The following is a 14401-nucleotide window of genomic DNA, read 5'->3' on the forward strand; positions in this document are numbered from 1 at the left end:
AAAAAGTATTCTCGCCACTGATGTCACCAGGACTGTTTTACCGATGTCCTTACTACGTTTCTGGACCTGAGAACATTACAGTTGCGTTGCTGTCTATGCAGGGTCTGAGAGCTCTCACATTTCATAAAAAAATATCTTAATTTGTGTTCTGAAGATGAACGAAGGTCTTGCGGGTTTGGAACATCATGAGGGTGAGTAATTAATGATAGAATTTTCATTTTGTGGTGAACGAACCCTTTAATATTAACTTTTTATATTGATAAACATAACAGCATTTTGGCTGCTCAGTTTCATGACATCATTGTAAACAGTTCTCCAAACAAGAAAATGACAGCAGACTTCATGAAGAATTATGAATGAAAAGATTTATTGTAGAGTCAACTTTTTTTTATTTTAGGTGAAGTTTGGAATGCATGCACAAGACTGTTTAGGACACAGATAAGTGCTCAGATTTGTATGGATGTTGTCCTCCAGCAGTGGTCAACTGAGGAGGTCCGTCTAAAACCAGAAACACACATAGAGGCACCAATACATTTACAGTACATGTACATCAGAAGAGCTCGCAGGTAGCCACTGCCTTTTAAAGCCAAATTCACTTATCAGCGCATGTGTCAGCCCAGTATTCTGTAACATGAGAATAATTCAAAAGCAGGGGAAAACTGGAGAACATGGATAATGACAGCAAAAAAAAAAAAAAAAAAGCCATTTCCTAATCAAAATAAGGTACTATTTCTGTGGCAAAAACCTCATGCAAATGGCAAGTGTTGAGCATCCAATATTTCTGACTTCAGAGTGATTGATTTCCTGAGGTGCAACAGTAATTTCATAATTACTATCAGGTTAGAGCGGTAGGTTTTTGATTTATGAAGAATATGCATGAGAAATGCATTGTCAACAATACTTACCAAAGTCTAACAGGGTTAGGTTTACGTTCACATTCACTCTGCAACATGAAGATATTGCTTCTGGATATATTGTAACTGATTGTATTATATGTTGAAAAACTCTGTTGTTGGATGCTTTATAATCAATTATGATGATCCCAAAGCAGGCAATGGAGGAAATGACTATGTGATTAATACTCCAGTGATCACGGTCATCACAAGGTACATTATTTGGACTGATTTTCCAAATTAATCCTGATGAATCCTAAATGCTGAATTTTAATGGTTACGAGCATTTCTTAGATTTCACTAAATCATATCCTTATCATCTATGATTAGCTGCCTTTACAATCACTTAAAAATCCCATCCACACAGTTCTGCCTTTTCTGCAGATGTCCCACTTTGAATAGTATGTCTTGTTTTTCAATAAGCCACTATCTAAAACTGGGAAAAACATATAAAAGTAGAAATAGAAGGAGAGGTGACTGATTCACCTCAAATTTGGCAGCACAACAAAAAAGGAAAGAGGAATATTGATGTGTATATACAACGACACTCTGTAACATACCACTTAATATCAGAATACTCATGGAAACAATGTTACAATAACAGAAGAAATAAGAACATTTGTAACAAAATGTAAAACATCAGTTAAAACCAATGACCACTCATTTCCACAATTTTGCTTCTGCTATGCGAATGCTTGGGGGAGACTTTACAAAAAGTAAAAGTCCATCTTGGAATGTTGCTTGAAGTTGTCCTTGTGAGAAACACCAAGCGGAATGATTGAGTCAAATTGAGAAATTTTGGCAGTGACTGACACCCCCGCCCAACTGAATCTCTCTCTCGCTCTCTCTCTCTCTCTCTCTCTCTCTCTCTCTCTCTCTCTCCATACTGACGCTATGGCTCAGACCACCACCAGTGTCTTAGATGGCCACTTTAGCCACTTGCTCTTCTAGTTTGGTGATTCTCCTGTCCTGCAGCGTGACCAGATCTCTAAGGGACTTGACTTCTCGCAGCAGCTCCTCTAACTTCACTTCATTCTTCTGCAAAGCAGAATAAAGAAATAAGAAAATGATGCTTTAGCACCAATTATTAACGAGTCAATGAAGCATCATACTTACTCTGGTTAGCTGAGGAGAGGCAGGTTTCTGGGGAGTTGCTGGCTCCTCCACTTTCTTGGGTGCCTTGTTATCCAGCACATTTTTCTTGACTACTTTGAGGTCGCGGTTCTTGCCCGGAACATAACCGTGTTTGAGCGAGATCAGGATCGGTTCGCCATTCTTGCCTTCAAACCACTCGTCGGTCTCAAGCGCCGGGTCTGGACCTGCTGTATCTGGATAGAGGTCGTCCTGAAAGAGGTCTGACTGCCAAAAACAAAGGAGACAGGAAATACCGTAATGAGTATTTTGGATTCATGCTGTTTGTTTCTCTGAAAACATCTGCTGCTTTAACGTTAATTGAAACTAAGTGCTTCCCCTTTTCTTAATCAATTAATGACCATAAAATCACACTTTTGATTGAGCTTTGCCAGTAAAAACTAAACATCAACTGAACATCGTTATTAACAATCATTGTTTTAATAACTGATTTTTTGGAATATACTGAAGAATAACAAATTCATACAGAATGATTAAATAAGCAACAAACACAAAACAGTGAAAAATACCTTTCTAGGAACGGTCATGATAATTGGCTCACACTTTCTCTCATGAAGTTTATAAAACCTGCGAGAAACAACAGACATGTTATTGGTGTTAATGGTAATAAGCACAATCTTAATCTAAAAAACTTTTACAATGTTTTTCCTTTTTCAATGTACAATGTTTTGAAAGATTTCTTTTTCAAATAAATGCTGTTCTTTTGAACTTTATAGTCATCAACGAATCCTAAAAAAAGTTTCAAAAAAATATTAAGAGACAACTGTTTTGATAATACATTTGAAAATATGTTTCTGGATCACTAAATTTAGCATATTAGAATGATTTCTGAAGGGTCACGTGACACTGAAGACGAGAGTAATATCTGCTGAAAATTCAGCTTTGCCATCACAGGAAAAAATTTAATTTGAATATACATAAAAAAGATGAACAGTTATGTAGGCCTGTCACGATAACAACTTTTTGTTGTGCGATATATTGCCCCAGAAATAATTGCGATAAACGATATTATTGTCATTTTAAAGACCATTTTATGCCACTGAATATATAATCATAATGTAACAGCATAATAATGCAAGAAGGCCTACACACTTCCAAATGACAACTTGCGCAATAAGTCGATATATTGATTATTGCGACAGGCCTACAGTTATGTACAAGAAGCTTTCTTCACCCACATACTTCGGTACATTTTATTTATAATATGCCATTTCCAACAATGATTAAACACAGAATGTACACCCTTATGACAGAATGGATCCTAAAACTAATGATCCTAACAGTGATCATTAGTTGTCAAATAACATTTCCATGACCTTTAGGAGCCACAGCATGATCAGTGCCACATTGTCATCACATAAGATTTTATAGTCAATGACAGGCTAATACCTCCCCCTACTGGAGAAATAGAATCAACCTAGCAGCAGGAATGAAGCATCAATCACATCACACTGCTGAGAACCATAATCACAACAATGCTGGCCTGAAGTCAGTTTAGTTTCTCGAAAATATCTACATTCTGACATGGCCATAAGCACGTCAAACACTTCTGATAATTGGGATGAATCTAAAGCCACACACACTTTCTGAAAACCTTGGGCCTGTTTTCTATTTTCAGAAATACCATTTAAAAAAATACCTGTGCAAATAGTGCATACCTGGCTATCTCGCACTTGTTGACGTCTAGGCCTCTTTTAGGCATGTAGCCCATGCCTCTCTGGGGCTCCTTGCTGGAAAACGTGTTGAGGTAGTGCACATACGGCACCTCGTCTGTGATCTCGAAGTAACGGATACTGCTGTCACCCTGGAGCAGAAAACAAGGTTACAGGGTTTTTTTTGTTTGTTTTTTTACAATTTATTACCTCATTAAAATATACCAAACACACGTAATCAAGTTGTATGACATCACACTATTGATGCTAAGCCAGTGGTTCTAAACCAAGGGGCCTCTGCAAACTTGGTGCTAAAAAACACAAAAGTGAAGATCTACAGCATGAAACTGACATGTTTTGAGTTGTTTTATAAAAATAGAAGTACCAGTGGTACATATCAGACAATTGTCTCAGAAAAATTAAGTCGACATGTTAATGTTAATATGTTTATGTGGAAGTAAATACAATATAGCTCAACTCATACTTTCTGGATCACATAAAACTTGCTCACCTTTCCACACAGGTAGACCACATTAGTGTCAGGGTCATAGAAGGGAAGCAACACTCCATTGCTGGTGTCCATTTCGTGCACTGATATCGGCTCCTCCATGTTTTTCTTAAAGAGACGCAAATCAAAATATTTAACAAAAGTGGCTAAAAAAATCTTAATTTTTCAAACATTTATTTTGGCTTACTGGATTCCATAAAGCCAGCTGCCGCTCACTCATACGACTGAAGCCAGTGGTGAAGATGTTTCCATCAGCCAGAAATATGGCTCTCATGGGCCGTGCCCCCTCATGGGCCTTCTCCTTCTCCTGTGATCATCAATGTCAGTGAAACACAAAGAACTGTGAAAATAAAGAGTCTTCAGTGTAATTCCAAATGTTTTCACTTACCGCAATGATCTTCCCCTTGCGTGGGTCGATAACACGCACTTTCTTATCCTTGCACGCGGTACAAATAAGGCTGCCGTTGCGACTCCAGCAGACGCTGAAGATCACGTCAGGATGCATGTCCTCCAGGTTGATCAGAGCTTCTCCTGTGTCCACGTTCCAAATGACGATGAGATTATCGCATCCTGACAGAGGAGGGAAGACAAAATTGGTTTTTGATCATTCAGTCACGCAACATAACATGTTTTTGATGTTCAAGATGATAAACGTAAGGGTTTTTATGTAGTGCACTTGCTTTTAAAATCTCATACCTGCACTTAGTAGAACGTTGCGGGCTGTTGGATGCCACGTCACGATGCCCACCCTCTTGGAGTGACCCTCTAACACCACGACTGGCTCAGAAAGAGGTTCGGTGAGGCCGTTCCAGAAAGAGGTGCGGTGAGGCCGTTCTCAGGGATCTGCCACACCTGTGTGGCAAAAATGCAAATATTTTCATAATAATCATTCTCTTGGACCCAAGCAGGGTCTCTATGAGAGGATGTAGTGAAGGAGCTGAACGTACCATTACTGTACAATCTTCAGAGCCGCTGGCAATGACGTGATCATTGTGCGGGCACCAGTCAATGTCCAGCACAGGGCCCGTGTGACCACAAACAGTGGGGTAGGCCTTGTCAATACGACCTGTCTGCAAACAGGAAACAGAGAGCATTAATTGATGTCTCATTTTGTATAATTGTGACCAACTAAGCTTATTCAAATGACTAACTGTATAAATGCTGCGTGAGCATTTAATTCATATGCGGTTATCCCTTACCTTTTGCAGAGGCAAAACGAGGAAAGCTCCACCACCACTAGCCTCAACAATAATAGCAACAAATTTGGGGTTTACTGCACAAAAGGCACTGTCCCAGGTAACCCGCGAAACCCTAATGTCATCATAGCACTGGTCATTCTTCACCGCCTGACCGAACACATGACGGAATTTACTCTGTCGTACCACTCGTCTGATCATTTCTGAAAACACAAGAGAAGAGAAATGCTTTTTCTTGCTTGTTGTAATGATTTCTTTTTTTTTTTTTATATATATATATTTACAATGGTACTTTATTTATTTAATATTTAAATACCTGAAAATTATATTTTGCAGTATAACACATTCTTAATGGCAGATGAGCGAATGCATTTTCTTTTGCTTTCAGACTTAATATTGACAGTGTATCATATTAGTGTAAGATGAGCAGTCAGCTAGAGAGCACTGGGAATCAGTTTTCCATTTCACTCTGTATATGCACGTCTCCATAAAAGACAAGAGGAGAAGTCAAATGCAGTTTTGTGTGTCAATTTAATTGAGCCACTGTGTAGAAACATTCATCTTGATATGAAAAAGCCACGTTCTGATGGCTGTTTAAATTAATGAATAAGTAATAAGTCATTAATTCCAGCAATACGTAATTAGTCACTTATTGATAAAAATTTAAATACAAATAAAATATCCTATATTTGACTAATAAACTATTTATTTTTATTAGTTCATAAGTGGGTATGACCATTTGTTATCGTAAGGAACACTTAAAACAAACTTTCATTGGTGTAATAGTAGTGGTGTAATAAATGATTCAGTCATATTAAAACATACTTCACCAGTTAATTTACATGTTATGAAGCATATATTTGAGCTCACTTGACAAAATTTGTTACAGTGTATGAAATTTCATGCAACATTAGACTATAAAAGTAAACATTCTCTTTCTTGAACAAATGTTTGTATAGTTTATCAACCATGATTAAAGTAAGACACAGTTCAAACAGTAAATTCCTAGAAGATCAAAACCTAATGAGCTGCCAAAATGACAGCATTTTTTATTAAGCTAATAAGCACGCACCAAAGATGGCCAAAAATGATGCACACATACAGTGTGATGCCAAAAAATGCTGTCTAGTTAGGCAGATTTTAAGACACAGTCAGCGTGCTTATTCCTAACCAGTATTATATTATATACTGATAAACAAATCGACATTCATAATAAGCATACATTAATAATCACTGGTTATTTGAGTCGCCTTTATTTATGCGTTATGTGCATTACCTGAAGCATTGGCTGAGATCTGGTAGGAGGACCCTGATTGATGGCGGTGTCTTAATAAATAAGAGCTACCACCATTAATAACACTAATAATAAACAAAAACGAATCCAAACAGCTGTGTTTGTGAGAATAAAATCTAGTCATCACGATAAAGTCATGGATGTGCTTTTGGAAATAGGTCAGATGTATGGCGGTGTGTGTGAGTGTATTTGCTTTCTAATGGCCGAGCTGCGTTTGTGCGTTATTGATGATGAGCATCCCGGCGAAAACACACACACACACACACACACACACACCACTTACTAAAATCAAGTAAGATTAAGAATAAGAGAGAAAAGATGTACGGATGAGAGAAAGATGAAGAGAGAGATAAGATATTCTCATACAGTGCAAGAGTGAGAAGAATGAATAAACATGACAATCGATGGTGGGCAGGCTTCTGCTGGTGTGAGAAAACGAACTAACCGCTAACCGAACAAATGAATGAAAACAGCTGAAAAAGCATCAGTAATGCAGCTTGTTTGGAGCCGTGCGTGTTTTTCTTTGCATGCGCTGGCGAAATGCGACGTGCCGCTTTGAAGTGGAGGCGTGCTATCTACCCGGCACAGGTCATCATGGTCAACTTTCAATTAATATCTCACTATTTCTGCTTATCTCGCCATATGCATGATAATCAAAGGCTGGATGTAGTCTCACATGTCAGAAAATGACGCTAAATGAGCCGAATCGCCAGCAAATGACCATGCACGAGCGCAAGTTTTTTTTCGAATAGGTTTCCAGAGCTTGTTTTAAATCAGTGATGCTTGCTAAAATCGAGCTAGCATTCCAGTAGAGGCTATTGCACCACTGACCTGCCTTGCATTAATATGACCAAACGCAAAACGCTTACCTTTATCAGTACGACGTCTCTCAGAGCGTCAAATTCAAAGCATTAATTTATTTTCTCACAGATTCAGTTGTGCTGGTGACTCTCGGCTAGCCGCAATAGCTTCCCTCCTCTCCTTTATTCTGAATGAAGGGGAGAAAACGCCCTTGTTCTCCTCTCCCCTCCCCTCCTCCTCATGTCCTCCTACATGGACATCAGTTCTGTGTGTGAATGAGAAGTAATGGTACAAATTGTACCATACTGGCTGACCGGTTACTGCGGTTTAATTGGTAAGGTCATTTTATAAATGGAAAGACCCTTGAGCATCTCTCCATTGCAAACACTGCCTTGATCCCAAGCAGCTTTTCCATCTTGTGCATTTAAACACCTTGTGCTTTGCCTTCAACTGAGCTGATAATGTTACAGGTCTCTGGTTATTATGTTAAGAGTGAAAAAGGATGAAGTCATGCTCATGTTGGATTATGTTACAAAGTGCAATGTGCCCTAAAATCTAATGTGGAGTCTTATTTTTCTGTTTCAGTGTGGTGTAGGGCTTTTCAAACTTCTGAGGGACCTCCTTTCTAAAATGTAACGGCAGCAGCTGTATGTTTTAATTTATAAAGTGACATTTATAATGTGTGATAAAAAAATATGAAATCTGATCAAGATTCTCTATAGCACTGTCAGTTGTTATAGAAACTGTGTGAAAACAAGGAATGCAATCAGCTTGAAAACCTGTCTTACCTTTCTTCGGCGAGGATCTTCTTTCCGTTTTATGGGAAGATGTTTGTACATCAAAGGCTCTCTTCATCTGCGATACTTTTAGACTCTGGCTTCCCACAGTCACATCTGGCCTGGCTTCCATTATGTTTGTCCTGCTGTGATGTATCACTTTCTCCTGGATTTTGTTGCTGTCTCTGATGAGTTCAGAGACAGGTCTGTATCTGGACAGTTTGTTTTCCTCTGAAGCAGAAGAATCACTGCTTGGAATTCGACAGGCGGTGTAAGGATATCTAGTTGGGACAGCGGTGGTTTCAGGGTCTTCTTCATCCTCAATGTCCATCATGTAGCTTTCAGAGTCACATCTACCATATTTCAAAGGCTGATCCACGTTTTCCAAATCAGAGTCTTTGCTTGCTTGGTTCTTCTCTGTGTCTGTTTTAGCAAATGGGTTTTGAGGCTTCTTCGGCACAGGTGGTGGTGGGCCCTTTATTTTTGCTTTTTTTTTTAGCAGTGGTCTCAGCTGAGACATATCCATTTCTTTTAGTTCTTCATCATCGAGAGTTCCTAGCAAATTATCGCAGTCAGGTGCAACAATTTCATCATATGGGGCTAAATAATATCTTGGAATATCAGCAGCCTCAGGCTCTAAGGACATGCACATGTAGTATGGGGACTCAATATAATAAGGTGACATATCAAGACATGATGGATGCATATTAAAGTTCTCAACAGACTCCAGTGCCTCCTGCCTTCTGCCCATTTTAATATTTCTGAGCAATAGGTCCGAATATTTGCTTGGCTTGTCTGTGGAATGAGAAGCAGATTCCTTGCGGCCAGCAGCTTTTTTAAAGGGATTCTTTGGTTTCTTCGGAACAGGTGGTGGTGGTCCTTTGATTTTGGCCTTTTTCTCTGTCTGAGCATCTGCGGGTAGGATGTCAGAGATCATGCTCTGTATTTCAGCGTGAGGAACGTACAAATGAGAGACGTCAGATGACTTCCTCGCCTCCTGATCAGGAAATGTATGAATCTGAAGTGGTGGTGTGATCACAGCTGTGAAATAGAGAGGCTCTTTTTCCCGCTGCAAAGAAGCTGCCTGTGTGACTATTTCGGCATCACCGGCATCAAAATCTGAGTGAGAAAAAGAGTTTACAAGCATTTGATCTACATATTTACCGCTGGAAAAATTCTCTTTAGCCTTTGTTTCTGTGTTTATGTCATTCAGTTTGTAGATCTTTGGGTTACAGACTCTTTTGCCCTGATGCACCTGAAATTGACCATTTTCACCTGATAATTCAAGTAAAGAAGAAGTATTATTATGTCTTCCATTAAGATGACCATCATAGTCTTTTCTGCTTTCTGTGGATTTCGACCGAACAGCTTTTCGCCAAGCAGATTCAGTGTCTCTTTTCACACATGGTGCTTCTGCTCCCCACACTCCCTTTTTGACTGGGTGAGGCGCATTGCTAACAGGGACGTTTTTAGCACTGGATGCAGTTAAACTCTCAGATGACATGGCCGTTGAGTGTTTTTCCATGACAGTGAATGCCCCTTTGTCATCATTTTGCTTCTCAGTGTTAAACAAAGTTCTGTTTTGGCTTAAATCTGGATGGAATGTGCTTAACACCTTTTGTTCGAAGTCCTCCTCATTCCTCAATGGGACTAGAGCTGTGTCTGGATTTGTGGGTTCAGTAACAGAGTCGAAAGAGTCGAATGTTGTCACTCTAGATCTTAATAAACAAGGTTCATCAAAGGGAATATGCAAGATTTTGTCCTTACCTTCAGTTTTACCCCATCCGGTCTCTTCTTTTCCCAGCAATGGTGTACGGGAAGTTGGCTTTCTTTGGTCTATTCTGAAGTTTTCTTTGGGTGTTGCTTTTGGTGTCTGTGAGGCATCATTAGGTTCTTGAAAAACACATTGTGACAAACCTCTATTGATATTTTTATCTCCCTGTAAATTATCCTGCATATTGGCATTCTGAAGCCACGGGCGACTTGAATTTGAGTGGACTCCAGTGATTGACGGACATGTAGTCACAGTCTCTGGACATAAAGAATCAACTCTGTCCAAATACCCAAATCTGTCCGCATTAGGACTTTCTTCATGTCGGACAGTTCCAGCACTTTCTTTGCAAACTTTTTCACAACTTCTCCTAATTTTGTCACTACTTAGGCTCTGCATTTCATGTTTATATTTGTCCTCTGAAACTCCTATTTCCTGGAATGGCTGTCTTTTAAGTAAATTAGCATTCTCTGATTCCAAAGAAAATTTCCTCTTTATTTCAACATCACCACTCATCTTTGTCATTGCCTTTGTGTCTAACATCCCATTCTGTCTGTCAGACAGCGTCTGTGTCTCATGCTTCTCAATGCTCACGCCATCATCTGTTGAGTCCCCTTGACAAGAGCCTTCTAACATGTTTGGACTATCCTTGAGGTGAGTTTTGTTAGTCATTTCGTCTGTTTTGTCAGGTCGTTGCTGGTCCACAGCAGTAGATATATCTGCGGCGGTTGCGTCGCTTGTGACTGTTTTGAATTCTGAGGCACATGGATCTCTTGCCAGGCTCAGTTGAAGATTTGGTGTCCTGGCATTCTGTGAAACATCCGTGTCATAACTCTGTCTGATCTTTTTTCCTCTCTGGTTTAAAGAGGGCTCAGTGGTCTTGTCATTAGTTCTTGTTGGTTCCTGATGGGGCTCTAGTATGGAGGTGTCCAAGTGAACAAAATTCTGGTCTGTTTCTTCTGAGCTGTCGGAATGTGCTTCCTCCTCGCTTCGGTTTAAGATCTCATAGTCACTAATGGCGCCAGTCAGGACGTCTTCTTTTCCTAGCTCCTTGTCCTGTTTCTGTCCCATCACCCCTGTGAAGAACACATATCCCCACCCATGAGTTTATGAACAGACAGATCTGTAACGAGCCTCCTCCCATTTCAAGCTCTCTCTTGTTCCTCTCACGTCACTCCTTACTGGAATGTTGCATTGCCTAAAATTAAATGACTCTCAATGTGGCTACTGAGTCACAGAACCAAAATGGGAACCGGACAACTGGCAGAGTAGATCAGTTACCAGGTGCGAAGGTCACATTAGACATGAAAGGGGAAAACCCACGGACTCCAAACATATCCTACGGCTCTTGACTACAACATGCCAGACCTCCTGGCCACTGTGGCTATGTTTCCATCCAAGCTGGAAATTTAGTTGATCATTTATTTTAATATATTAAAATGAATTCAAATTAATATATTAAAATTAAAATTGTGTATATTAAAATGAATTAGTAATATATAAAAATACCAATATATTTACATGACTGTTCAAAAGTTTAGTGTCAGTAAGATCTTTTAATGTTTTTGGAAGAAGTCTCTAATGCTGCATTTATTTGATCAAAAATACAGCAAAAACAGTAATATTACAATTTAAAATGACTGTTTTCTATTTATATATATATTGTAAATATATTTCATTATAATAGTTATATTATTATTACATTTATTTTTATAAAAAAAAAAACATATTGACCCCAAACCTTTGAGTGGTAGTGTGTGTGTGTGTGTGTGTGTGTGTGTGTGTGTATAATATCCTAAAATTTGCATAAAAATATGTGGATTGAATTACAGACTGGCTTACAGAACAGCAGCACAGGATCATTTTCAAGGAGTTTAGATCTACTGATTTATTTTTAGTAACAATGTAATATTTATTCATAACTTCTCATTTATTTATTGTTAAAAATTTAGTTATCCTGACTTTGATATACTGCATAAAAGCAATGCATTTTTTTCAGAAAGTGACCTGTTGGCACAAAATAGACACACTGACCAATCTGGTTCCATCGCAGGGTCATATGAACTCTGTGACCTCTGGCTATAACGGTCATGGCTTTATCAGTGACCTTCTGAAACTTCCATTGCACAGTGGTTTGAAAGAAAGAAGCATCCCATAATGCTCAGCTGACTGTAGTGTCACAATGTGGGTCTTGTGGGAAGAATAGTCTAAAATAGCCTCCCAAATATAAGCATATGATAAGGTGTAAGCATGTCCTTTGTCCTCTGCCCTCATGCTGATATCAAAACTAAAAAAGCACAATGTTTTACTTAAGCATAAAAGGTCAAATAGGATAAAGTCATTTCATCAAGAAGGCCTACATTAAGTACAGTATACTAGTCTGAATATTTTGAGATACATGACACAGCTTGTGAATGTGGGCTTCTCTGTGTAAACATGAATGAATATGGCTCTATGTTATCAGTAAATGTCATCTCATTTGTGCCTCTCAGCATGATGGGATATTTTAAGGGTCCAGTGCTCTGTTTTGACTCTTTACTCTGTCTGAGAATGTCAGCTGTAGAGGTAAAGCTCAACTGGCTGGGCTGCTGCATGAATGGCAAACTTATATTATGGTTATGTCATTGCACAGGCACTGCACAGTAAATCTAATGGGTTATTTTGAGTTTGACGACCTCAGCTTGCAATATCCCAAGCAGCGGGGAAGGGCCATCCATAAAAAGAGACTCTCAATTTAGCTCCCTACCCAAAAGGGTTGAGTGAATTTGCAGATTGAGCACAAAGTTTTATGCTCAAATATACAATGTACACAATTTCACATACAGTAATAGCAGATGGATAAATAAATGAAACTGGTTGTCGCACTGGTTGTATTTGAGCTATAAGAGACTTGGAATTGCTAACCTGTTATTCAAATGACAACTATCAGCAGCCGCTGTTTTTATTATCTGCTGTATGCAAAACAATCTTAACTAAATGCAGTCAAACATGTTTTAAAGTTCAGTGATCCGTTTAAGTAGCGTTCCACATTTTATTTGTTTTTCTTTGTAAAAATGTAAAGGTGCGAATATTTTTTCAAGAGGACTTTAAAAAGAAATCTTCCTGAGACAACTAATTCACAAATACATTTACATTTATATGTATGTCTTTAGCAGATGCTTTCTGCCATGAGAGATTTACAATACAGCAGAAATCACATTACTGGCAAATACAGATGTAGCACATGCTAAACAAATACAGCTCACAATCTCACCGTGTTCATGTAAGGAGAAAAATCCTCACCAGTGATGCAGATATGTCTTTGGATTGGACTACTTTAGTCTGTTTAACTGTCTCCAGCTTCAGTCTCTGGGCTGCTCCTGTGTCTGGTTCTTGTGATGTCAGAATCACATTTGCCTAATTCAATAAGAGTTCCTTCTGTGCCAAAGGAAGGTCAGGAAAAGCAACACTTTTTCTTCATTTACATGTCATTTACTTAAAAACTCATTTTGTTGAAAATGTCTCCATACTAAGAAGTGGATTGTGATGTGTAGTGCATTTATTATAATAATTATCAACACAGTTCTCTCTCTCTCTCCAAGCCACTCGTGGCTAGAAAAAACGCAATACTAGTCCATTTCTGATGCAGACAATAAACAATTTATTTCTATAATTAACTGTACATTACATTATAAAACAAAGTGCAGCACAACTTAAAGTGGTCAAAATGAAGTAAAGTGTATAGATGATGTATGTTCCAAGTCACTTCTAAGAGCTGTTTAGTTAGGGCTAAAGGCAATCTTACAGTTTCTTGAATTGATTTTATTGTTAGGTTAGTGTGTTCAAACATGCCAAAACATGACAATAAATGACTTTGGTCTCCTCTATTCAAATATGAAATGTAGTATCAAAATGAAAGATAAACAGACTTGAATAAGCCACGAAATATGATTTTTTTTTTTCAAAATATGCTTTGCTCTATGAAGACCGCAAACAGGTGGAGACAAAACCAATGCGAAACAAAGAGCGGTTTTTACCAAAGAACCGTTAGACAACTGATTGCAAATGGCAACAGGTAAGGCACTTGCATGTCTGAAGAAACAAAATGTCTAGTACTCAAAACAGCAGCAGCTGGGAGGAGGTACGACGAGCCATGAGCGGAAAGCAAAACTATAACTTTACTCTCTTTGGGAGGCCATCTTTTTTTGGCAATTGTAATAATTTTGATTTGCAGGAATACCCCCCCCCCCCAAAAAAAACAACAACAACAACAACAACAGACTCCTCAAGTAAAAGAAATGAACATTAAAGGGAGTTTGAAACAGTAAAGGTGTTAGAAACAGTTTTTATTGCTGTTGTGTTTCAGTCTGTGTGAGAGC

The 14401-nt window shown here is 38.6% G+C and overlaps 1 pseudogene; it reads right to left on the reverse strand.

The window, feature by feature from the left end:
• Positions 1–228: 228 nt before the first annotated feature.
• Positions 229–11106, reverse strand: LOC107660765 (uncharacterized; annotated as a pseudogene).
• Positions 11107–14401: the final 3295 nt, after the last annotated feature.

The sequence above is a fragment of the Sinocyclocheilus anshuiensis genome, unplaced genomic scaffold (genome assembly GCF_001515605.1).
Source record: "Sinocyclocheilus anshuiensis isolate Anshui unplaced genomic scaffold, SAMN03320099.WGS_v1.1 scaffold2607, whole genome shotgun sequence".
Classification (NCBI taxonomy): Eukaryota; Metazoa; Chordata; class Actinopteri; order Cypriniformes; family Cyprinidae; genus Sinocyclocheilus; species Sinocyclocheilus anshuiensis.